We start from the raw sequence: 24,034 nt of genomic DNA, 5'->3' as shown, positions 1-24,034 counted from the left end.
CACAGATGCTTAATCACTTTTCTGGGTGGATATTGTTATAAAACCCTCCGCGGTCGGTGGTACCGGAATCCCCACTTGGGAACCACAGGGCCACACCTCGCTGCTTCTAGAAGGCTTTGCGTCCAGCAGACCCGCAAACGCCCCTGTTCCCAACCGCACGAGTCCTCACCCACAGCCAAAATTAGCCTTGTAACATGTAAATGAGATTCCATCCCTCCTCTGCTCAAACCCACTGATGATTTTCATTAGCATGAAGGAAAGCCTGACCTGCAAGCCTTAAGTCAGCGCTGGCCGGTGGGTCTGGAATTGCCGGGAGGAGGTGTTTTGAAAATCTGGTGTAATTTCTGTTTTGGTAAAGACTGGGCACCACAACCAGTTGTAGAGAGGAAGGGTACCTGGGGCTTGTGTGCCCTGTCCCCCAAGGGGCAGGTGCCTCTCACACAATGCAGACTCGCCTCCTGTTGCGTACTTCTTTTGAATGACCTACTGAAAAGCTAGCTGTTGGTGTCTGGGCCTCGGATCTAACTTGTTTTTACGTATAAATACAGAGCTTTCTGCATGATTGAAAACGTCCTAAAATATCCGTGAATGCAAAATGCTGCAGTCTTTGCAAGAAGATCAAATTTGTTTGGATTACAAATTTATCGACAGCGTTCACCAGTCTGGGGACTCACAACCTGCTGGTACAGTGCATCCCTCATGAGCTTTAAGTCGGCCGGGAGGCAAGCCTGCGTTCTTCTGCACTTACATATCCACAGGCACTGAACTGAAGGTGATTCTTCAAGTATAAGACTGCTAGTGTAGCATACAAATCAATTATTACACACTTACTTCCTTTGTCTTATATTACAATGAGGATATTATAACTTTTTAAATTTTGTGCACAGGAAGCCTACATGACCTATGAATTTCATTGCTGGAGAGTAAAGGAGAAGCGAGCAAACACTGGCTTGACTTTACAAGGCCGAGCTGGGCGTGACGGGAGCGTCACCCTCTGGGACGTGCCCCATACGAATGTCTGAACCCATCTCCCCACGTCTCCCTCCACACCAACCACACTGACCTCGGTGCTGTCCTCCAAAGCCATCTACCTCGTGCCCAGCTGAGGGTCTCTGCTCTGGCTCCTTCTCTGTTTGAAACGCCCACCCTCTGGGTCTAATTGATCTCTCTGGTTTCACTCATTCTTCGCCCAAATGTCTCCTCCTGTGAAAGTCTCCCGTGATCGCCATGCCTCGCATCAGTCTACCTCTTCTCCTCAGTTAAGTCCCTCCCGGAGGTACCTCTCCCTACAATACTATCATAATGGCATTTGCCCATCTGTCTTTTATCTCTGCGGCGGGAACACGCAGGCGACGCTATTGTGGATCCTGGGACCTAGGACGTGGCAGGTGGCAGGAAGCGGGAGCCCGATGAATGTTTGTAAAGTAAACGAACTAATGCCTGAAGATACCCCCTGTGTTCCTGATCTCTAGAAGCCACATTTCTTCCTCTTCCATCTACATAAATTATAGCCAATCTAAGTCAGCGTTAATTCTTTAAATATATCCATCAAGTGCCTACCATATTTCAGGCACTGAGAATACAGTAATAAATAAGGCACATCTTGCCCGCATACCTTGTAATTAATGACCAGCTCTAGCGCCGCTGAAGCATTTGAGTCCTCCAGTGAAGTGACTTTATAAAAAAAAAAAAAGCGCCAATTTCTACTGTACGTTCTGAGCATCATTACAATACAGAAATTATGATATTCATAAATCAGAAGTTAGCTCTCATGTATTAAGAAGAAAGCTATTATCTCATATAAAGAAATTTTTACCAGTGTGAGAAATCTTGCCCCCAGTGCTTGTGATACCCTTCTTCAAGTCCCCAGGACACCACCCCTCCGAGACTGGGGTAGCCGGAGGCTGGCTGACGTGTGAGCATGTGGAAGCTTCTAGTTCCCTTCAGTGGTAGAGCTTGCAGGGACCTCTACCCACCTGGCTGAGGCGAGGCTCCCAGCTAAGACACAGAGGAAGCATCTGCTCTCTGAAGGATTCCACCAGCTGGCAAGTTCAGCCCCTCCTCTTCCCTGGGGCAGCACGAGTCAGTATCAGCCCCAGCTGATGGCCCACAGCTGCCCTGGGTGTGCTGGACAGGGGCTGACCATCCGCACCCTTCCCTTTCCCCACTTGGCAGCCAGGCACCCCTCCTGCCCACGGAGGACACAGAACGCAGAGCTGACCAGCCTATGGAGCCGCATCACGGACTCTCTCATCATTTTCCCGTCTGGAGGACACACAAAACAACCTTGTCACTATAAGTAAGCAGTTCAAGTTCAGAGAGGTTTTCTTAAACCATGGTCTTCAAATTCCCAGGTCTATAATGGACATGATTGGCTGAAATCAGGTTTGGGGGTTGTCCACGGCTTCAGTCCTCGCTGGTAGCGAGCCGAGGAGCTGGCTACACTGCATCCTCAACAAACATTTCCACAAATCTCAATTCAGTGCCCACGTGGGCACACATCCCTCCCAGCTTCACCCCCAACCTCCCACCCCCACAATGTCAGGGAGGCTTTATTCCTAGAAAGCTTCTAGAGTTGAGCAAACCTTGGAACAGGCCATAATGAATTTGTACCCTTGCCCCAACTGTGAACAACCTCCCTACTTCTCACTGTGAGCAGCCCTCTTCCAATAGAATGATGAAGGGGAACCAGGACGAAGTAGCATTCTGGGCATGGTTGAAAAAGATGACATGCCACTTGGCCAAACTCCCTCCCCACCCCACCCCACAGACACCAATTTTTCCTCTCAGGCCAGGGCTTAAAGCAAAAATACCCAGCACAGGCAGAGCTAACAATAAAAGAAAGACTCCAGAAGGGTCTGCCTAGGAATTTCTGGTCCCCCCCTGGTATCTTCCAAAGGGCACATCCACGGGGCTGGTGGGGGAGAGTTAATATCTGTGGGCTCTTAACTGCAAGAATTTTAAGTCCCTTTAAAGCACCAAAGTGCTTCAAAAGAAGTTGAGGAGTTTCAATTTGCTACAAATGTGCAGGTGCCCTAAAGGCAGAAGACATCCATCTCCCACCATCAGTTTCCCACCCTAACTGCCCTGTCAGTTCCCACCTCTTGGCAGGGTTTGGCGGAACCCAGTATGGATTGGCCCCCTCACCCCACGCCAGCTTCCCAGAGCCTGAGTGCAGGACTGTGTCTGCTGGATGTCCGAGCAGAGCCCCACGTGGGAGAGATGCTGACTCCCCCGCAGCCGGAGGAGAGGTGTGTGTCTCAGGTTTCCTGGGTTCACCTGGGGTGGAGGTCACTTCCTGGCATGGACGGCTCCCTCTAGCTAATAGACTGGAGGCCTCAATATTCGAGGGAGAGAGAGAGCCAGACCAGCCCAGAATAGAAACCCAAGCTCCCAATCTTGCTGAATGTGGCCACTGGATGAGGCAGGGAAGAAGAGCAGAAGGGAATGCAGCACGAGAGAGGGGTGAGGAGATGTCTTGATGGAAAAAGGGAATGATAGAAATAACCTCCCCACACACACCGCCCTCTGAGCTTGCCCTGCAAAGAGGAAAGGCTACCAACTTTCCACAGGAGCGTGAGACCTTTGAGTTTCCCGGGACAAGTTCATCTGCCCCATAATTCGTGTACTTCTGTGCAGTTTATTCCGCCGAGAGCAATGAGCGCCTCTCACCGTGTAGATGAGGAAGCGAGTGATGAGCTCTAGCACAAAAAGCCCCAGCAATGACAAAGACGGTGAATAAATGTCCTCTGCACAACCCCATCCGCCTCCTGACCCACCCTGGTCAAGGGGGCCCTTACCTTAGAGGACAGCTGGACATTTCCTCATGGGCATGCATGTGGGTCAGTCTGCCTTTTTGTGTTCTCAGAGGAGAAAGAGGGAACCAACCACCGTGGTACCAGAACCCATGGCCTGGCACCTCGGTCCCTGTGTGCCAGTGATTCCCCTAGGAAGCAAAGGATTCAAAGGCTGTGTCAGTCCGGCTGAGCAGAGACAGGCAGCTGACATCTGAGCCTTCCTGAGACAATGAAAATCCATAAAGGAGGAACAGAGAAAGAATGAAGGGGGAGGGAAGGGAAAAGGAGAGGAGGTCCAGGATTCCCAAGGAAAGGGGTTTCCTTTCTCTTCCCAGAACCTCCGGGGACAGATAAATACAATTATCAACCTAGCATGACAGCACACAAAATAAAAGAGGCACCTGCCAGGTGACCATCTCTGCCGGGACTCGAACCCGGAACCTCTGGATTAGAAGTCCAGCGCGCTCGTCCATTGCGCCACAGAGACCTCACCACACACACAGCATCAGCACCAGAACTGAAAAAGCACATACCTTCTGCATCACCAGCCATCTCGGCATCCTGCTCCCGAGCGGTGGGGGGGCAGGGACAGCTGGAAAATCTGGAGTGGAGATCCACCCGCCGGCTCCGTCAAAGCTTTTCTCAGCACTGTGGGTCCTGGGTCCTTGGGGGATCAGAGGAATGGGGCCATAGTCATTTTCAGTCCCAGGAGCTCTGATGGGGTAGGATGGAGCTAGAGCCTTTGCTCCTTCCTCTCCATCCCTGAGGGAGGATGCAGGAAAGTCTGTCTATTCTCATGCTAATTAAGCAGAGCGCACCCTGCCCAGTGAGCAAACCGAGCCGGCTCTACCTCCACCCCTCTCCCTCACTGTGGTTTCATCCCAGTCCCGCTACTCTCAGATAGGGGCTGGGCAGAGCTGGGGGATTTAGGAAAGCCCTCCTTCCCTGAGACAAAGGAGCCGTTCCCATAAAGAAGCTGTGTGAACCTCGTGGCGGCACAGCCAGGCGGGGAAGCCGGGCTCCGGGAGACTGGTCCAGCTCTCAGCTGTAAGAGCTGCATCTGTCAAGCCCGGGGAAGCGATACCGAGTCTAATGTGATGTGCCTTCAGCATCTTCACTGGAATCACGGATGGGGAGGAGACGGAAGAGTGGTGAGTGTGTGTGTGAGAGGGAGAGAGGGAGAGAGGGAGAGAGGGAGAGAGGGAGAGAGGGAGGGAGAGAGGGAGGGAGAGAGGGAGGGAGAGAGGGAGGGAGGGAGAACATACAGGGAGGAGGGTAAGCTCCCTAATGAAATACAGGTGGTCCTCACAAAGCCCTCCGGGAAACCTACCTGCTCCCCTTCCCCCACCCTCCCTAGCTCCAAGGCTGCCATTCCTTCTTCCCAGGACTGCCTAATTTAAAGAATGAGGGTTTCTCAGCTGCTGGGCTTGCCAGAGGAATCCCAAGGCAATCAAATCAGCCAGCCCTCCATAACCATATATAAAGACCTCCAGACCCCCCCCCCCCCCGCCGCCGCCCAGATCCAAGAAAACAGTTCCTATTTTTAAAAGCCTCCTTGAGAAGATGCAATCCCTAATCTCTGTTGGTTATAATTTCCCCTGTGCTGGTTCTCCTGAATGTCTAATCCAAGTCCTTCCTGCCTCACCTTCAGCTCTTTCTCTCCTGTTTGATTGCCACACGCATCAGGGGAAAATTGGCCTCTATGCTCCCAAGGACAATGCACTGATTTAAAGACTGATTCAGTGTTCGCCAGCCCACTCCCACTTACAAGGTTACAGTAAAAGCAGAGAGCTGACGCATGCTTCCTCCTCTCCCCTCTCAGCATGTGCTTCTGTGGCCCACCACCCTGGCCCCTGCCAACTGACTCCGATCACAATTCAAGACAGTTCCTTCTAACCCGTGAGACCAGCTGATGGCCAAGTGAAGAACAACATGACAACCGGAAGGTCTTGAAGGGCCCTTAAAACTCTAAGACTCACACTTCCCTGCCCATTCAGTTCATACAGCCCCGAGAATGAGATCTGGGCAAGAACAGGACCAAGGTGCTTCGATCAGGTCACGGGGCAAGGAGAAGACTAACACCCAGGGAAAAGCAGCCACGCCAACCAAGCGTGTCTTCCCCCTGGGACCCAGAGCCAGGAGCTCAGAATAGGGAAGCCGATGGTGCATCTACACTAAACATAAAGCAAAAGGGCATAGAACAGGCCTTTCTTAATACATCTACCCTGGACCACTCCAAGAACCTGACACTCGAAACCCAGTGCTGGCCAGATATTGCATTACATGGGGTGACTAGTAACAAGATGCTGGTCAAGGGATGAGTCAGGAGGTCCATGTGCCTGTAAAGGGAAGTTCAACCCCACATGCCAGCCAGGATCCATGTGGATGCAAAACAGGTTCTCAGGACACATCCCACCAGGCTCAAAGTTATCTTAGACACAGACACACACCCCTGCTCTAAAGATGTTGTCCTATATCCAAGAAATCTATCTGTCCTGAGCTTTGCCCAAAGCTTCATTGCATCTGAAGAGATCACGTGTTCTCCACACCCTGAAGGAAGAGTCCCAGTTCCCCAGCGCCTTCCAAGAGACTCATTCACTGCTCACAACGTTCTCTCTTAGCGCTGGGGATACAACGATGAGGGAAAATAAGGACACGGTCCCACCCTCCAGGATCCTGTAGGCAAATCCCAACATAGGAACTACTCTGAAAGATGTATGGGAGAAAAGACAGAATCAATCTTATTGCACACCAAATAAGGTGTCAAGTTTCCAAGTGCACACAAAGACCTTAACTCTCAAAGCAGAAAGATCCAGCTGCAATAGCCAACTGCAGCTCACTTGCCTCAAAACCCTGTGAAAATTAACTTCTCAGCCTTTCACTTCCCCATTACAAATTAGGGGCAATAATAAATGCTATGGATAAAGATGAGCCAAGCCTTGGTATAGTCAGTCATCCCCTTTCTGCCTCTGCCCCTTGAGTTACAAGTCTTGACTCTGTTGCCTGAGTCACCTCCTTCTTCTTGAATAACCTCCCTTTATCTTTCCCTCATCCCCACAGCAATCTCCCCATTCTAGCAAAAAAAAAAAACCCTTTCTGGGACCCCTTATACTCATAATCTATATCAACAAAAATCCTCTGGACTGCCCAAGGGATTTTTTCAAATAAGAGATGTCTCTGACGTATCTTGTTTCACTTTATCATCCATGAACCAGCTAAAGCTTCTTGATAGGTGTGAATAATGTCTCTAAACTTGGTTTTTAATTTAAAAATAAGGAGGGAAATCATCAAAGAAAGTGGTAGCTTTAACGAGGCAGGAAAAGTGAGGGTAAGCCATTCAAAATGACTGAAAACAGCACCTCTTTTTCTTCTTTGAAACTAGGTATGCTATTTCTGTTTATGCAAACCCTAAGATAAGTATATTCCCCTTCCAAAAATTTTTTGTACTGATTTAATTCTCCAAAGATCTGTGACTCAAGCGTTACTCATGCCTCTAACTGAATCCATTCTTTGACCCCACAGACAAACTGGTGATGCTCATACATTATTTCATTCATAAAGTGTTGCTGGAATACATATGATAAATGCCAAAAAAATATCTCCCGTTGGCCCAGGAACAAATACAGTTAAATCCTATTCACAGTTTCCCTAGGGGGCCTATCCCTACCAGCCTGTGTTTTAAATGCTAAGGGATTTTTTCTTTTTACTTTTTTATTGTTATGTTAATCACCATACATTACATCATTAGTTTTTGATGTAGTGTTCCGTGATTCATTGTTTGTGCGTAACACCCAGTGCTCCATGCAGAACGTGCCCTCTTTAATACCCATCACCAGGCTAACCCATCCTCCCACCCCCCTCCCCTCTAAAACCCTCAGTTTGTTTTTCAGAGTCCATCCTCTCGTGGTTCGTCTCCCCCTCCGATTTCCCCCCCTTCATTCTTCCCCTCCTACTATCTTCTTCTTTTTTTTTTTCCTTAACATATATTGTAAATGCTAAGGGATTTAGATGGAGTAAGACCATGAACTAGACATTTGGACAACACAGCCTTGGACAATACATGATAGTCTCATCTTCCAGGGCCTGCCATGTCCCAACCTTATTCATTCACATCCACTGTGGGCACATCCTCTAGAAGTGATTTCCATACACCATTTTCTGTGTCCCCAACCACCAGCGGCTTCCTATCACTTTTTCGGCACCCCTTTACCCCTCTGCTAAGCACCTCTCAGGGAGGCTGAAAAGGAGCTCTGTGAAGTCAGGCCTATGGAGAAAGGCCCACTCTGCACACCTAACAGATGTTCAGCTCATAACTCCCCATCCCTTAAAGAAGGGCAGGATGGACATCCCTCTAAAACAAAGGTCCCTCCGTTCTTTTCCAGACTTTTCGTCCTCATGGGGTCTTGCCCTGTGCTCATTTGTCTCTTCTTCTCATGCATTTTTCTAACCCATCATAACGAAGCATTAATATTCCTAAAGCCTTTTGTTTCCTTCCTTCCTCAGCTGAAGAACCTGGCTGAAGATTGTTTATTCCTTCCTGATCCCTTTTCCTATCCTCTAAGAGGGAAGAAGTGAGATGATCCAGGTAATTGGGCCTCAGAGTCAAGACAAAGGAGGACAAAGGAGGGCAAAGTCTACCTGAGTCATCACATCCTCCATCCCAGGTCTAGCCCAGCGCCATGGGTTACTCACAAGTCTCCCCAAAGGTAGACCTGGACTCAATCTGTCCTGATAATGGGCTGCACCTCCAGGCACTCGCCAAGGTCACAACGGGCAGAGTCCGTGCAGAGGTCCACCCCCAAGGGAGTCTGAGGAATGGTGAAGGATCTGGGGATGGAATCTTCCTGTTTGCCTCTCTGTTTCTCCTCTCTTGGCCTCCTCTAGGAGACTATCTAGAGAATTCTAGAGAGTGTGCTCCAAGGATGTAAATTCTCTTTGGTCAAGAAGTGTGAGGAAGACTGCTTTAATGTTTAATGAAAGGACAGGCAGTGGGTTAGCACGTCCCACCAGATCTTTCTGGGAAATTGGAGGGAGATGTTCTCTCTGCTTCACTCCAATTTCCCAACAAGTGAGTTAATTCCTGGTGCTACCCCTCCAGCTCAACCCCCACTTTTCTTCTTTAGAATCCAGGCTCTGTCTCTATGCCTGTAGTCCTGACCCCAAGCCACCATCCTCGTGTGTGTTCAGCACTAACTCCCCAGTCCCATCTTCTTCCTGTGTCTTCTCGCCACCCCCTCAATCTCTCCTTCTCCTACAGAGCAGGCACATCACCTGTGGTCACGTCCTGACTTGGACACCCCCCCCAACTCCGCCATCCTCACCTCTCCATACTCCTGTCCATCTCCTCACTTTCCACATGTCGTTGGCATTCCCTAATCCTTCCTCACAAGATCTATCGTCTGACATGCCCAATTTCTTGGCGACACTCCCATCTATTCTCATCTAGGGTCTGTCTATTCCAAACACTACGATCCACACGCGCCGTTCCTGGTCTCGGGCGCACTGAGCCCGCTGCACCTGTCTCGGCCCCCAGCACTGTGGGGTGTAAGGCTCTTTGATCTCCCAGGCCTCCCAGCTCCTCCGCCCTCGCCTGTGATTTCTGTGCTCTGCCACTCACTCCAAAATCTTGGTATGTTCGCTCCTTCGCCATCAGGCCCTCTCTTCCCTTCCTCTAGATTTCATTCTCCAGATCTCTTTACTTCCCCCCACCCCAGCCCTTTAGTCCAGATCTCTCCTGCTTCCCAAATCTTCAGTCCATAGGACCTGTTCTTCTGAATCGCCTCCCACCCCATCCATGCAGAGCCAGATTCCTGTCCGGAATGACCTGCTGGTCCTTCCCTTTGCCATGTTCACCTCCAGACATCCGAGGAGCTTCCTGCTCTACCACATACCTATATCTGCTTCACTTCCAGGCCTGGGGCTCCATGCATGCACCACTGGCTTTAAAGCTGGGGGGCCCCGATTGGGCCCTGCTGATCCCCTGGCACTGAGGGACATGGGGATGGCCTGGCAACCAGGCTCCCTAATCTTCACAGACACCACAGAGAACCTGGTCCATAAAAGGGCAGATACTCTAGGCCAGAGGCCAAAGAGTTAGAAGACAGACCCTTCAAGCATCAATGATTCTGGTCACAGGTCCAGGGGCTCGAGAACGTCGATTGTGCCTAATATTAGGAGTAAAGGGGATTTCTTTGTCCTTTAACTACCTCAGCTCCACTTCCCACTCAGCCTGAAAGAAGCCTAGAGGTAAACGTCGTAGGTAGACTCTGTAACAGCAAGAGAAGAACAGTCTTCATCTTTTACAAGGCATCAGTTTACACAGAAATTGTGACCAGGAGCATCTCCATCCCAGGGACAGGGGGCCTCTGTCTGACGAAGTGTGCGCCGTTGTCCTTATCAACATAGGACTGGCCCTTCTCAAGGCCATCCTAGCTAGCATTCAGTCCCCACACTGAACACGGGCTCCAGGGGAAGCATTTTACTTTGAGTAACAGCAAGTAGCTGGATTTCCACAGTTCTCCCTCATGCTATCCATCAAAGAGTCTAAGAAACAGCATTAACAGGAGGCATCATGATGATAAAAATATTTTTAATTCTTTATCTCATTTTATCATCAGAACACTCCTAGATTGTGGAAAGAGTGATGATCATCCTCCGCCTTTTACAAAAGGAAAACCTTGATCAAGGACAGTCAACGGCTTGCCCAAAGTCATCAGCCGGGAAGCAATGGACTGCTTGACTTCTGCCGCCGCCACGGGCAGGCATCCACAGATGGCGTGCGCTGAGAGCAGGGCATCCCGTGACACTGGTCTGAGACCTTCCCCACAAGTCTCTTCCCTGCCCTTGTGATCGAGGGGTGGTGCCCCAAGGGCAGGACAGGAGGGTGTGGAATGGCCACGGGTGGAGGGCAGCGCTGCAGGCTAAGAAGATGGAGAGTGGTGCCTGGTGAGGGTGGGAGAGCCTCCCACCCCATGGTCTCCCCTCAGTGGCTCATTCTCCCTTTAGTCACCAAAGGTCAAAGCAGAGGAAACCAATGTCCAGATAAATAAGATGCTTCACTCCGGGTCAGTCAGCCAGTCATTCACAGAGCTGCGCCCAGTACCGGGCTCTCTGACTGCCACTTGAGGGCTCTTTTTATGCGACTATGGGGTCACCCCAGTGGGGTCTCCATGCAGAGTGTGGGGAAGGGGACGGTATGCTTAGTCTTCAGTCATCACTGAAAATAAGAAAATCAAAAGGATCAAGTAGCTTCGTCCTGGAATCACTGAATGCTCAAAACGGAAAGAGATTTTAAAATAATTAAGTTTCATTTTTAATCTTATTGCATTAGTAGAATTTTTACCATATAATCTTATTACTTTTATAAATTAAAAAAAACTAGTCTGAAGATTAAATTGATAATGCTAAGTGGGTGAATGTTTGCTCTTTATTTTGTATATTTCTGTAGTCTATAATTTTTGTCAACCCTCTCATCTGTAATTACATAGATTAGTAAACTCATGCCCATAAAAATTAAATTACTTATCCAATATTACAAAAATAGACTAACTGCTGTGGTCTGATTGGAAAAATACAGACTTTAAAGTCAGGATTGACCAAGGTTTGAATCCCAGCTCTGCAACTTACTGTGTGGTGCTGAGCACCTAAACGAACCTCTCTGAGGCTCAGATTGCCTGTTCCTTTCAGAATTCACACAAGTAAGAACACCTGCCTTGTGGGGCCATTACAAGGAGTAAATGAGACAAAGGAGGTGAAAACCGTCTGTTTCTACAGAAGGTTCTTGCTCAAGTCACTAACGGCTTCCTCATCATCAGATTCAAGAGGCTCACTTCACCTTTCTGCAGCATTTCACACCAAACCCATCTTCGTTCTCTAGAACGTTCACTCCCCTGCTTTCCATGGCGCACGGGCCTCTCCTCCTATTTCTCGTCCCTCCTTCTCTGCCCCCTTTGCCGGGCCTCCTTCCCACATATCAGGGTCCCAAAAAGCAGTGGTTATCAGACCACCAGTCAAAATGTCAGCAGCATTTCATACCATTAAATAGAAGAGAAGAGAAATGGTAGCATAGGGTAAGACAGGATGGGGCAGAACACAACAAAGCAGAAAACACCAGAAGGCATCAGCCTCTAATAAGACCCTGTATCATTTCCTGAAATGTTGTTCCAGTTAAACGTATAGGTATTTGTGTAGACATGTGTGTTCTTCGTTGTAAGAAAAAATAAATTGATTTCCTCTGTGGGTTGTGGTCAAACACACTGCCCTCAAGTGTGCATGGCTTCTCTTCTCTTCTATTTTCTCCCTAAATTATCTGAAAAGACACTGTAGCACAGATTACTGAGTAGGAGCTGAACACTCCCTTTCCGCACCTGACAGCCAGCCTGGTATATTCAGCAACCTTGAAATAAGCACCCCTCCAGGACTCACAGGCATTTCAATGGTAAGATGTACAAATCTGAACTTAAATTTCCCCGTAAATCTTCTGCTCTTCACGATCTACTAATCTGCTTCATGGTAGCACCACCCACCCACTCGCTTATTAGTTTATTTATGCTGCAAATCCATGAAGAGGTACCACGTGTCACGAGATATGCTAGGCACTGGGAACAGAGAGATACTGAAGACACCGTATCTGCCCTCAGAAAAGTCACAGTCAGAGACAAAAACCAAACAGAGTCACAAAGCAAAGTGGCCCAAATGGGGAGAAACACGCAGCATGTACAGTAATAGAGAATGTGGGCAGACTAACCCCCTCCGAGGGTCTGAGGAGGTTTGCTAGAGCCACGGAAATAAGCTGTAGAAAGGAGGAACAGTTGCTCACCGGAGCGAAAGAAGAGGTTGGGTCAGGGAGTGTGTGCGTGCAAGGGCATGCGTGTGTGCGTACAAGGGCGTGTGTGTGTGCGTGCAAGGGCATGCATGTGTGTGCAAGGGAGTGTGTGCATGCAAGGGCATGCGTGTGTGCGTGCAAGGGCGAGTGTGTGCGTGCAAGGGAGTGTGTGCGTGAAAGGGCATGCGTGTGTGCGTGTGTGCACCCATGCGTGTTGGGGAAAGTAGGGGAGAACAGTGCTCTAAGAGAGGCCAGCATAAGTTACACCCAAACCCCTCGTGTGTGTGTGAGAAACTACGAGAAATGAGGGGTCGCTGACGCCCAGAGTCCCGGCGGGGGGTGACAGCCTGTGGCTGGAAGACCAGATCCGGGAGACCTTCCTCTGTCATGTCCAAGGCCTTCGATGTTAATCCCGCAGGAGATGCCGAGGCAGGGAAGGGTTTTAAGTAAGGGAGAACTGTGATTTGATGTACAATTCAGAGAGATCGTTCCGGCTGCCGCGCGGTAGATCATTTCCAGAGGGCGCGGTGCGGAGGCTTTAGGCCCTCACCGAGGGAAGTCCTAACAGAGGTCCGCACCCCAGTCATAGAACTGGCTACACACAGTAAATTGAAAGGACAAGACTGATTTGATAGAAAACAGCACAAGGGAGACAGGGCTGGCCATCGGGTCACCTGCGCTAGAAGCCTGGATTCTGCCGTGACGCCTTCCCTCAACGTGTGCTCGGTGTCCCATCAGCTGCTGTGCTGTGTGAGTCCTGGCTCGTGGGCAGGCCTATTGAAATATTTTCATAATCCCTCACTTGTCTATCTGCACCTGGCCCTTTCCCTTCCACCATCTGCCACACGGCCGACAGCGGTGGTGATTTTTCTGGAAGGAAAACCCGTAGCCCAGAGAAGAGCCTAAAGGCCATCTACAATGTGATTCCTCCCCTCTTTTCAGCTTCATTTACTCTCATTCTCCACCCACTTCCGGCCTTATGTTGCACAATGCCAAAATACTTGTAATTCCCTAAACACACACACACACACACACACACATAAACCCAAAAACTGTTCTGGTTATGCCTTGGTGTGCGCTGTTCCATCTTTCTGGAACGCCCTTCCCTTCTCCCGCTCCCACATCTGCCTGGAAACTGCTCCTCCTCCTTAAAGACTTAGGCCCTTCACCTCCTTTTCTGTAAGATCTTCCCCAACATCCACCTCAACCCCCGCAGACTGGAGCCCACCAGCCTCAGACAGTGACTGCGCCTGCGCACACCCCTTTAGAGCACAGAGCACACGGCACTGCCCTCGCTGTGTGCACGTCCGTGTCCTGCTGGACCGCAAGCACCGGGAGCCCCTTGTATCTTGTCAGTCTGTACAGGACCCGGCAGGTGGTAGTTAACTCAGTATATGTTTGCTGGGGGGAAAATGGATAAACAATGGGCTAGAACAGGTCTCTGTCTCCCTAGCCTAGGGACTGTTCCAGAATGCCACACTTGTTTATTTTTATAATGGAAATATTACACGGGAACCCTTAAAATGAGACCTGAGAACTTGAGACTTTTCCTGCTGTTCTACCTCAAAGTGGTATCGAAACAGTCAGCTTTGTCCAGGGCTCCAGTCTCTACGTGCTGTCTACTGAATGGGTCCTGTTAGAAGGGTCCCAGAAGCTTACCCTCAACCCAGTTTAAACAAAACTAATCTTCCTCTGTCTCAAAATACTACACCTCATGAAAAGATTCCATGGTTCAGCATTTTCCAGATCAATCTCTCAAACTGAGAGCAACGTCTACCCTTTCTCTCTTTCACCTCCCACAGCCACCACCAACCAGAGCACCCCCTTTCTGTTCCCAATGCCGCCACCCCAGCTCAGAACTGCTTGTTTATAAACTGCATTTCTATAATTATCTTTTAATAGATCTCCTTAGAATAAGCTTTTAAAATTATTTTTTAATTACTCAGCACAGAAGCACATGATCACTGTAAAAACAAATTAAGTATATTATATAAACAATTAGAGTCCCCCTCCTTTATGACTTAATTCTCACTCCCACCCCAGAACTCGTAATTTTCCAAGCTGAACATGGATCTGAATAATAGGAGCACTCATCAAGTGTCCACCATGCGCCATGCACTGTTCGAAGAACCTTAAATAGATTGATTTATTTCCTTATGTTATACAACCCTAGGGGATATGTATGATTATTATTATCTTTATTCTCCACACAGGGAGAATAAAATACTGAGAGGTTAAGCACTTTGTTCAAAGTCACACGGCCAGTAAGTAGCAGTTCATATACTTAAACACACATTTACATGTAGATGAAATATAACCTAGGCACATATATTGTTTTAGGTTTCTTTCCTATTTTATACAAAAAGGATAATAGCATGTGTACTTTCTTTGTATTTTCATTTAACAATACATCTTGGTTATCTTTCCAAGTTGGTATATATAAATTTACCTCATTCTTTTTAATTGTTACATGTTATCACAAAGTACAGATATAGTATAATTTATTTAACAAATTCCCTATTGATGGATATTTAGGTTGCTTGCCATTTTTCTCTACTGGAAACAATGACTTGATTCACATCTATGCACATAAATTACGGTGCTCATGTGTGACTAGGCATATAGCATGGGTTTATGGAAATAGCACCACTGGTGTTTCAATTTTTAATTTTGATACATTCTGCCAAAATATCTGCAAGACGGCTGCCCCAATTTACATTTTCACTAACAATAAATGAAGGTGCCTATTTCCCCAAACACTTGCCAACACTGGATGTGATCCATCGTTTTAATTTTTAACAATCTGATACTTTTTAAAAATTTTAAAAAATTTTAACAATCTTTGATACTTTTTAAAAATTATTTATTTTGAGAGAGAGAGAGTGCACGCATATGTGTGAACGCATACAAGTGGGAGGGGCAGAGGGAGAAGGAGATAGAATCTCAAGCAGACTCCACGCTCAGTGCGGAGCCAGGCACGGGGCTCGATCTCAGGACCCTGAGATCATGACCTGAGCTGAAGCAAAGAGTCAGATGCTTAACCAACTGGGCCACCCACGCGCCCCTAGTCTTTGATACTTTTTAACAATCTCAGGTCTCTTTGTTGCTTTAACTTGTATTTCTCCAAATGCAAATGCCATTGACCATGTTTTCAGATGTTTAATAGATAACTGTGTTTCTTCTGAGAATTCCTACTTATATACCTTGTCTACTTTTCTTTTGGATTGTTTAGCTTTTTATGTGTATTTATTAGGTATTTTGCATGTTATCCATGTAATACTTAGCTATATGTGTTGTAAATAAATTGTCCCCAGACTGTAACTTACTTTTATATTTTGTCTATGGTATCTACATTTATATCATTTAAAAAATTCAAGCAGTAAAACTTGTCAGTCCTTTCTTTCATGGATTCTGGGTTTTGTGTCTGGCTCAGGAAGGTTAAACGTATTTTTACGTATTAAATGTAAATATTATTAAACACTATTTTTCTATAGTGTTGAACAATTTCTTTTGCTCTGTTTTGTTTATAAAATGTAGTACTTCAGTCCAGCTGAAATTTATTTTTGCCTATGGTATGAGGGAGGGCTCAACCTATCCCATGCCAACTGGCAAATAGATAATCTATTATTTTAATACCATGCATTAAACAGTCCAGGCCTCAGTCAGTGATTAGAAACATAGTATACGATATAGTGTATGATTCTTCATACACTATATTCATACACCAAATTCATACACTAAATTTCCACATCGGTTTGTGACCATGGTCTCTCTCCTATTCCATTGAACTGTTTGTGTAATCCTGGACAATACTTCAATGTTTTCATTGCTATAATTTTAAAGTAACTTAGGATAGCTGGAATACCATCTCCCCAACCTCCCCAACCCTGTGTGTTAAGAATAAATAAAAAATAAAAAATAAAAAAAATATATATATATATGGCTATTCTTGACTTTCTCTTCTAAGGGAATGTTAGGATCAATGGATCAAGTTCCATAAAAATAAAATATTGGGGGGACCTGGGTGGTGCAGTCGTTAGGCATTTGACTCTTAACTTCAGCTCTGGTCATGATCTCACAGTGGGCTCCACTCAGCATGGAGTCTGCTTCTGCTCCTCCCACTGCTTGTGCTTTCTCTTGTTCTCTCTCTCTCTCTCAAATAAATAAATAAATAAATAAATAAATAAATAAATCTTCAAAAACAAAAATAAATAAAATATTGGGATTTAGCATGGGATTGCACTGAATTTACAGATTAAGTGGGAGAAAGAATTAACACCTTTGTCATTGTGAATCTGATGGTTAATCTTTAAACAATAATTCAATCACATAACATCCTGCTACAAAATTTTTCTCACTGACATTGGGTTAAAGATAAAACTCTGCAGAGGTGCTGATCTACTCTGGGTGGCTCAGTCAGTTAAGCATGCGACTCCTGATTTTGGCTCAAGTCATGATCTCAGGGTTGTGAGATTGAGACCGGCATCAGGCTCCGTACTGGGTGTGGAACCTGCTTAAGATTCTCTCTCCCCTCTCCCTTTGTCCCTCTGCCCCTCCCCACTCTCTCTCTCTCTCTTAAAAAAACAAAAACAAAAACCAAAAACTTCTTCAGTGTCTGGTATTCAAGTCCTACCCTCTCAAATTTAGTTTAAAACCACCTCACCAAGTGAATTTCCCTTTATTCTCATCCTTAAAGTTTTTCAAACAGAATAGTGTATTTACTGTATCCCAAATAACCCTTTGTCACTCTTGCTAGACAGCCATGCAAGTAGGAGAAGTGGTAGCAGAGATCTGAACTTAAGGGCAAAACGAGAGGATTTCTATGACTAAATAACCTATGGCGGGGCACCCAGGGGGCTCAGTCGGTGAAGCGTCTGCCTTCGGCTCAGGTCATGATCCCAGGGTCCTGGGATCGAGTCCCACATCGGGCTCCCTGCTCAGTGCGGAGCTGCTGCTCCCTCTCCCTGCCACTCCTCCTGCTTGCGTGCGCTCTCTCTCTATCTCTCTCCCAAATAAATAAATAAAATCTTAAAAAAATAAATAACCTATGGCAACATACTGTTGTCTCAGCACTCATATGTCAGAGAACTTTGTGTCGAACAAAGCAACAGATCATGGGATTTGAAACCCGAAGGGACCTTACTGGCGCCCAAACTCTCCACTGTTTCCTGCAGCGTCTCTTACAGACGAGATGCATATTGGAAGGGACGAGGAACGGTTAGAAGAACCTGTATAATATTACCTGACGACGCAAGACTGAAATTAAACTGAACTCTGTTTTATGTGTGTGTTTGAGACACAGAGGAGTCAGGAGCCAGTTTGGCCAAGAAGCTGCGAGGGGCTGCATTACAGCAAAGTCACCACATCGAGGAAGCAGAGGACCGGGAATGGTGCGGGGTCGGGGCGGCCGCACGAGGGTAGCAGAGAGCAGGCTGAACGCGGCGCTCCGGGTAGGAGTGGTCAAGGAGTTGGAACTGAAACTCCAGACCCAGGTAGCACTTTCTATTCAGACAACGGACACCAAGCAAGAGTCTACGGTCCACCCAGGCAGCCAGAGACAATCCCCCACACCTCTGCTCCAGGTGGAGGGGGCACAGAGAGAGAGAACTAACATGTGCTGAGTTCTTGGATCCGATCGGTGTTTCACATGAATATGAACATCCTCACTCTTCACCACAAGCCAACGGGGACAGTCCATGGTAACGTCTAACCTCTAACAAGTGCAAAGACTGATCTCAAAGGCAGTGGCCCAGCTGGTCCATCTTCAAGCACAGGGGAGCCCAACTTCAAAATCCACACTTTCTCCCTCACACGCTGCGTCTTCAGCGAGTCAGGAATGGTTCCTGAAACTTGCTTAACCTTCTTAGAGCAGGACACACAGGCACTCTGCGCAGTGCTAGCCAGGGCTCACATGAGTGGGGTGAAAACACCCAAGTGCGTCTGCCTCCGTTTCTGGCTCAGCCACAGGAACACGAGGAAGCCCTGGGGTGCGATCTGGTGGCAAATCTCAGCAGGTGTCGCCGGCGAGGGAATACTACTCTTAATGGTAGCAAGCTCTGGAATTTTAGGGCTTACGAAGGTATTAGAACCAAAATGGACCAGAAGTGACCATGAATTAGCCAAAGAGACAGTTTAAATCAAGAACAGCAGAAAAACAGGGTGCCTGGGTGGCTCAGTCAGTGAAGCGTCCACCTTCAGCTCAGGTCATGATCCCAGGGTCCTGGGATCGAGCCCCGTATCGGGCTCCCTGCTCAGTGGGGAGCCTGCTTCTCCCTCTCCCTCTGCCTGCCATTCCCCCTGCTTGTGCTCTGCTCGCTCTCTCTAATAAATAAAATCTTAAAAAAATAATAAAATAAAATAAAAATGGTCAAGCCTCTTGAAAAAAAAAAAAGAACAGCAGGAAAACATACAAGAGAGCCAGCAGGAGCATGAGATGCTCGTAACCATCAGACAAGGCCTTACTCACCTACCAGCACCTGTTCTGAACCTGACTAAGTAAAGAGGATCAGAGAAGAGGTTCCATTGAGAAAAGAATGGGCAGGAAGTTAGGAGTTAGGACACATTCACCTGACACCTGGGAGGTTGAGGGGCAAGTTACTAACAGTCTCAGAGCCTCCAGAAGATACTACATCGAGGCTGGTGAAGAGAAAGAGACGTTTTCTTTCATGAACCAGCGGGAAACAGGTTAAATGACAGAGGGAGATTTGCTTGGGGCCCAAGAAAAAAGTTCTTGATTGTAAAGTCAAAGAATGTGGGCACTCTCTCTCGTGCGATGAGTGAGAATGTTTTTTTTTTTTTTAAGATTTTTAAAAAAATTTATTCATTTGAGAGAGAGAGAGAAAGAGCACGGGAGCACAAGTAGGAGAGAGGGGCAGAGGGGGAGGGAGAAGCAGACTCCCTGCTGAGTGGGGGCCCTGCCAAGGGGCTCCATCCCAGGACCCCTAGATCCCAGGACTTTGGGATCATGACCTGAGCCAAGGTAGCCACTTAACCGACTGAGCCACCCGGGCGCCCCTAGAGAGTGTTCTCTTTCATGCATTTATGCAAACATTTAATAAGCACCTACTGCATGCCAGACGTTATTATGCACGATATCCTTAGGCTACTGGCAATAGCTTTGATCCAGGTTGACAGATCTTCCCTATCTTGTGGAGCTTCTGTCTACCGGGAGAAGCGGCACAGATAACGAATACACAAACCAAAGACACATGATTAAGATTGTAGCCGAAAATGAGAGGTGTTTGCAAGGCAGTGGGAAGGCCTCCCAGGAGAGGCGACACTGAAGCAAAGATGTGCATGCAAGAGCAGCTTCCTACAGAGCAGAGGGGGAAGGTTCTGGCTCAGGAGGGCCAGCCAGCTAGCTAGAAGGCTTGGGTGTGTTAGGGACAGATACTCAAGGGGGAATCCTGTGGCCATCAGGTTACAGGGTGTCAGAGCTAAGAAAGGGCCAGACTGCACAGGGCTTTATAAATAATAAACATTTAGCAATCATTGCAGAGAAAAAGTCAAGAAAACTACTTACTGAAGGATTCGGTTGTATTTTGCTTTTAAAACTTAACCCAACAGTATTCTACTGAGCTACTTACACATGGGGTTCTCTAACGAGTCAGCGGGGTCTCTGTGAGGAGACACGGACTGCGGCGTGTTGTTTCTCAGGACTGTCGGGGTCTGGGCATCATCTGGGGGCACTTGCTAACAGTGAGGCTGGGAATCTTTATTAGGAGTTTACAGAACCAGAATCTCCTGAGTATCTGTATTATTTGTAACAGGTGGATATGCTGGTTTGCTGGAATGACTGGGCATTTTGGAGACACAGCTAAATTAAGATCTCAGCTCTGCCAGGTAATGTGTGACTCAAAGGAAGTTACCACATTTCCTGAGACTCATTTTTCTCATCTGAAATATGGGAATAATTCTACCTACAAGTCATATGCGAAGACTAAATGATAGAGCATCTGCACAGTAAGCCCTCTATGAATGTTGAATGAATAAATGTATGCATGAATATATGAACCCTATGCATGAAGGAAAAGCTAAATAAACACGTTCACTCTTGGCAATGCCTGCTCTTTTGAGTCTGCAATGTTCCCTACCACCAGCAGAGAGCCCAGCATCTCAGAGAGCGGAGGTGGGGTCCTGGGCAGAAACCAACCTCCACACTGTCTCCTACTTAGCCTTTCTTCTGTCTTTCTGTTCATCTGGCCTAGCCCTTCTGAATCACCACTACCCCCCACCCCTTCCCACCTCTCCCCTCCCCCTAAAACATAAAATAACTCCGCTTTCCTTCCCCTCCAGTCTGCCCTGGAGATGACCCCCAGCTGGTTGCCAGGGAGATGCTCTGAGTAACAGGTGCCAGGAGGCAACTATCTGTTGACCAACCATCCCAGTGTATCCAGGACTTTCCCAATCTTAGCACTGAAAGTTCTGGAAAGTGCCTCAGTCCCTGGAAAGCCAGGACAGCTGGTCATGGTACCTACCCCCTTCCTCTACACAAGTTCCTGTCTCCAAAACACTGTCTGCTATGGGGAAGAGCTACTGATGGCTGGCTGGGTCCTAAAGCTGTGTTCTGGGTGTTATCTCTACTCTGCCCACAGGATCAGACGAGCCCACACTCAGTGGGTCCTACTCAATGTCACGGTACTGGATCTGTGGTCTCCAGAAGGGTCAGCCTTCTGAATCAAATGACGTGTATCCGCCAGTCCATCCATCCACTACTGCCACAGTTATCGCTCTAAAATGCAAATCCAGCACTGACATTTCCCTGTTTAAAACCCTCCATTGGCTCCTGGTCTGCAGAATTAGGAGCTATCTCTGGCATAAATTCCTTTCACAATCTAGTGACAACTGACGGGGCTGCTTCTAGCTTTCCTGCTTTTGCATACACTCTCCCCTCTTTTGCTAATGCCTTCATCCTTTTTATACCTGGTTGACTCCCAGTTATTCCTTAACGTTTCCCACAAATGTAATCTCTGCCTCTTCCGTGATTCTACAGGCCATATTTGGAATTGCACCACAGTATTTATCACACGGTGTAGCAATTATGTGCTTACATGCCTATTTTCCCTACTGGACTCTGAGCTCCTTAAAGGTTAGTTTCAGACTTGCTCATCTCAAGAGCCCAGCACCAGACACTGACATTTTGTTGTAGCATTTTTTAACATTCACTCCTATCTTATGATTCTAAAAAGCAAACCATTACTGCCAGGCTAGTCTTAATTACCAAGTATTTCACATCCCTGAATATTATTCTATCCCTGACTTTTGTATATTTCCTTACGGATAAAATAAGGCTCGAAACTGGGGTGGAGATTGGAGATGGGGTTAAGAACATCCACTGATCATTTTATTTTGTAATTGAAAAAAATAAAACCTGGGGGTTTACAGATTTTTTTTTTTTATAGATTGCAACAAAACAGCTGGGTCAAAACACCCAATTTCAACTAGCATTGTGCATGGCATATAAAAACTCCATAGCTACAAATGAACGAATGAAAGAATGACCAGAGAGTTCTATTCTTGGACATACGATCTCTTGTGTTCTTATATCCACGCAAGTATGTCCACCAGGTGTGAGTACAAAATGACAGCACGCTATCTTAATTTTGTTTGTATTAACAAATAGACCAGAATGCCGTTGCTCAGAAATTTTCTAGAACTCCTCTTCGGGAACTGCCTTAAGAACCACCATATTTGTCAAACTGTAAGTCATCTACTATTACCCCACAGCCAAATCCTGTTTTTGTATTACCCAACACGAACCACCACTTATCCATAAGGCTTGGATCCTAAGGGCATTCGGCTATTTTCAAAATTAAAAGCCATCCTCAAAGGATGAAAATTTCCACAACTGAAGATATGCAAAAGGATGTGGCAAGCTCTCAAGTCAATTCCAAGAATGACAAAAATGTATCTTGAATAAGTGGTTGGAAATACGTGTACACGTGTATTAGAATCATTCAACTTATTTTGGACACATTGTATCTACTTGAACGCATACATAACTGCAGGGAATATGCCAGTGAAATGTGGTTGGTTATATACATGTATGTACTTCTGAAGAAAAATGGTTCATCAAGCCTCTGTGTTTATAAATATGCTATTTCAGCTAAATGCAGTAGAATTAACTGAGAATCTACTAATTTTCTGTTTCTACACTAAGCACTGGGAATAACAAGATTCGTGAAATACCACTGCTGCCCTCAAAGAGCTCACAGTTAGCGAAGAAAAACACAGACAAACCCTTGCACCACCACGAAAGAAGGATAACAGGGGGAGGTTATATTTCCTATAGTGGTAGCTCCTAGCAAGGAGTGATTATCTCTGACTAGAAAACTTCACAGAGTCAGCGGCACCTAATCAAAGTTTGGATAGATAAACACAAGCGCCAGTTTCATCAGACTTAATGAGATGGGCAATCCAGGTATAGGAAATAGTATGTGCAAAGACACTGAGGCATGAAACAACACAGTGTGTTTGGGGAATTACAAGCCATTTAATATTGTGGAGCACAGAATGCAAGGAGAAGGAAGCCGGGATATTCGTTGGAGAGGCTGTAAATACCCATGTAACCGAAAATGGATATTTTTGTTCGCAGATGATTATGTGTGTCTACTGTCTTTCCGAAATACATCAATCAGCCTGTCACTGAAACAAAGTGGCACACACACTTATTGCATGATTTTATATTTGCCTGAATTTATCACAAAGACTATCCCCAGTCTCAGCTCATATTTGTTCCATCCCCGATAACTTGCACCTTGCGCTCATTCCCCTCTGTGCTCGGGTTGTCCTGCTCCGTTTCCCCTTGCACTGCCTCCTCCCAGATTGATCTGTGTCCTCCCACAGTCTCTCAGGTCATCCTCCTCTCTAATGTCAAGCAATGCCTCTTCCCTCCTGCAGAACAAAGCTCAAATGACCTCTTCTATCTAACAAGTCTCCTGGCTCAACCCAGGCGCTGAACACTTAGGCTCTGGGCTAAGACAGATCTGGTGTATCTGAAATCTGGATCTCTCTGCCACACCTCTGTGCTCTTGGGCCAGTCATTTGGCGTCTCCAGGCTTTATCTCCACCTGAGGCTCAGACACGATCACACTTGTCTGTACAGCAGGCGTAAGGCACGCTGTCCAGAAAGCTTGGGAGCACCACAAGGAATACTAACTGGAAAGAACTTTGTGTAACATCTAGCATATCGTTGGCCTTTAACAGTTACTGTTAATCATAAATTCAAATTGTCTAGCGATTTTCATGCCTAAGTCATATATATACCTAGGGTGATTTCATGGACAGGTACTGACCTTGACTTTATCTGCTGTTCTGATATGTTGTGGGAGACAGGGTTGCTGGGCAAATTTAATGCCAACAATGTCCCCCCTGCCCGAGGTGGGGGGGTTGGAATTCAGTAAGTCTGGGAAGG

At 46.9% G+C, this 24,034-nt stretch overlaps 2 long non-coding RNA genes and 1 other non-coding gene across 16 annotated transcripts in view; 1 reads left to right on the top strand and 2 right to left on the bottom strand.

The window, feature by feature from the left end:
• Positions 1–24,034, bottom strand: part of LOC145722385 (uncharacterized) — a 79,243-nt gene that overhangs the window by 34,824 nt on the left and 20,385 nt on the right. For 10 of the 14 annotated variants that reach the window (XR_014146643.1, XR_014146641.1, XR_014146634.1 and 7 more), the window contains exons 2-3: positions 4,331–4,461; positions 3,801–3,946 (exon numbers count right to left, since the gene is read on the bottom strand). This is a non-coding gene — a long non-coding RNA (uncharacterized LOC145722385). Of the gene's footprint in view, positions 1–1,615; positions 1,675–1,976; positions 2,266–3,800; positions 3,947–4,330; positions 4,560–13,295; positions 13,407–24,034 lie in introns of those variants that run through there. The other 4 variants (XR_014146640.1, XR_014146639.1, XR_014146644.1 and 1 more) reach the window with 4 other exon arrangements.
• TRNAR-UCU (transfer RNA arginine (anticodon UCU)) lies at positions 4,211–4,284 on the bottom strand. The gene has a single exon. It is a non-coding gene; the product is annotated as a tRNA-Arg (tRNA).
• Positions 4,416–11,945, top strand: LOC115937483 (uncharacterized). The gene is made up of 3 exons (XR_004072762.2): positions 4,416–4,948; positions 8,301–8,382; positions 10,415–11,945. It is a non-coding gene; the product is annotated as an uncharacterized LOC115937483 (long non-coding RNA).

The sequence above is a fragment of the Leptonychotes weddellii genome, chromosome 6 (assembly GCF_054177405.1).
Source record: "Leptonychotes weddellii isolate Sample4059 chromosome 6, ASM5417740v2, whole genome shotgun sequence".
Classification (NCBI taxonomy): Eukaryota; Metazoa; Chordata; class Mammalia; order Carnivora; family Phocidae; genus Leptonychotes; species Leptonychotes weddellii.
This window is presented reverse-complemented; position numbering and strand designations above follow the sequence as displayed.